General features: G+C 34.3%; 1 long non-coding RNA gene across 1 annotated transcript; it reads left to right on the top strand.

Annotated features, from left to right (window-relative positions):
• Positions 1-772: 772 nt before the first annotated feature.
• On the top strand, positions 773-2,357 carry LOC120433576. The gene is made up of 4 exons (XR_005608625.1): positions 773-855; positions 942-1,032; positions 2,190-2,253; positions 2,336-2,357. It is a non-coding gene; the product is annotated as an uncharacterized LOC120433576 (long non-coding RNA).
• The last annotated feature ends 236 nt before the right edge of the window (positions 2,358-2,593 follow it).

Here is a 2,593-nt window from a genome sequence, read left to right as displayed (position 1 = left end):
CTGAGCAATATAAGAAAACCCATTGTAACGCCCAGAATTTATAAGAATCATTGAGTCTGCAAAATGTCCCTGCTTTTTTTCAGCATGCATCTGATAAAATTATATATATACTATAAATGTATTCCCAGTTGTTTTTATTTTATTATTTTTTTTTATTTAATAAAAAACAACGACGTGTCTTTTTGTGTTGACATGAAATATTACTTCCACATACATTATTATTTAAAGTTAAGGTCAATCACCTACATGTAGACGAGAGTTATCTGCTTAGCAACAGAGCAACTAACCACTTCCTTTTTTTTTTGCAGCTCCTCCTCAGATGCAAATAAAGCCGACGGTGAAGTTCAGGTCTGTTTCTATATCTCTGGGAAGGTCATGACGTTCAAGCTAAATCAAGCAACACTGTTCTTTATTCAGCTATTAGTGATATGGCATGTTTTGCAGGTAAAGAGCACATTTTGGGTTGTGATTCATCTTTCTTATCCAAATTAAAACCAGATATAATTATATAATGATTCATTGTTCCCTTTAACTTTCAGAGGTTGCTGAAGAAGGAAACAGAACTGTGTTTGCATCCATAGGACACTCAGTGACATTAACTTGCAACATATCCAAAAAAAATGCAACATCGATCACCTGGACAAACAACAGATCTGTTTTTCAATATTCTATTGCACTGAATCGCAACTTTTCAAATTTCTCATCACATAGACTGAAAATAAATCATGAGTTCCTACAAAGCTAATTATTTTAGTGCTCAATCTGAAGATGAAGGACTTTATACATGTAGCATAATAGACAAAAGTGGCCTAAACAGCATTACATGGAATTTAACTGTGTCTGAGAGTCCCAAAGGTAGGTAGAACAAAAAAGGCAGATGAATCACTTCTAGTAAAGGTCAAACAAGCCATTTAAATTAATTCACTGCTGATTTTATACAGAATCCACTTCATCAAAGACTTTTCTATACATACTCCCACCTGCAATTGGATTCCTTCTATGTGGCACCATGCTAGCCATCTGCTTCTGTAGGTGAGTAAAACCTCTTCGTAATGAATGGATGAACATTTCTCTTTTCTGTACTGTTGTAGAATTGTCAGTACAAGTGAGTATTTTCACGTTGACCATGCATTTCAGTTTTATTCATATGTCCAAGTTTTGAAATATCTGAAGGTTCTAAAATGATCCGTGGGGCTCGTATCATGGTTTTTGTTGATTGGAAGATCAAGTTTTAAAATAACAAAGAACAGGCCTTCAGTACTCGTCTCAGGGCTTATGTGGTGTTTCAGTATGGGCAGGTTGTTTTAATGACTCAGTAATGTCTATCAGACTTTCATTGTGTTAAATAAGTCACATTGTTATTAAATTCTGTAACAAAAACAGAATGTTCCAAACATTTTTCAGTTTATTCAGAAACAAAATAAAGTAGATTTTAAGTCAATCTACTTAAAAATATAAAACGGCATTTGATTTACTGTCTGTGCTCATATATTTTATTTAGTGTTAAAGTATTAAGGTTTGATAGCCAGTCCTACAAAAACTGGGATTTTTACTCAATAGATTCAAACACTACACAACATAAAGTTCACATTCAATTAAAAAAAAATCACACAATTGAAGAAAAAAAGTGAAAATTTGTGCATGTTGTTTGAGTGCGGCAGTTTTGACACAGTAGATAAAGGATCTGACTTGCTAATATGTTCCAGGCCTGCACATGTAGCTCTGCTTTGACTCCAGTGGATGCATAAACGTGAGAAATGTTGAGAACGGGTTGGTATGTGAATGTAAAGATTGAATTGTTATGCTAAAGCAGCACAAACAGAGTTACTGGGATAAAATTTATAGTGCAGTATTCCAAAATTTAATCCTAATACTGCAATAACCACAATAATAACAATGCTTTAAGAACTATCACACATAATTTTATTAAAACATACAGTAAATATACTGTAAAATGGTTTAAATTTGTTTTAATCACCAGAACAATTTGCACATTTCCCATTGCTATCAACTGTCCATTTGTGTTGCATGTGAATATGTTTCATTTAAATCAACAATAATGAAAGAAGTAATATGAAGAAGATTTTTGTGTTTCTTATGGTCACGTTAAAGTCTACAGTGTTTTGGAACCTAGGCTCATATGCTGAGGTGCTTGAAAGATTAGAGGTTTTATTTCTTTTACTTTTCAGAAAAGTTACAATGAGGACACCAAATCTGGATCCAGTCAAAAATAGTCCTCAGTCAGGAGAAGAGGTCAGAAGAACTTTGTCATCTTTAACAATCACATATTTCTGCTTAATTTTCTAGCTTTCATTTTCACTTTCTGTCTTCATAGGCAGCTCTCCCTCAACCACAAGGTGCCAATCATCACTGTGAACGTAGTAGCGGAGGAGTCAGTATATGGAGAGGTGGAATTCAATCTATGATCACTTCTGAGCTTATAAGCCTTCCAGTCACAGGGAATAAGGGGACAACAGGGCTGCTACAGCATCTTCAACTCAGACATACAGCTCTGGCTGGGAGCACAGCAGTTCCAGTCATTCACAACACTTTGTTTAAATGAAGCAGTCAATTTTAAAAAGTAAGAATAAAG

This window comes from Oreochromis aureus, linkage group 16 (assembly GCF_013358895.1).
Source record: "Oreochromis aureus strain Israel breed Guangdong linkage group 16, ZZ_aureus, whole genome shotgun sequence".
Classification (NCBI taxonomy): domain Eukaryota; kingdom Metazoa; phylum Chordata; class Actinopteri; order Cichliformes; family Cichlidae; genus Oreochromis; species Oreochromis aureus.
This window is presented reverse-complemented; position numbering and strand designations above follow the sequence as displayed.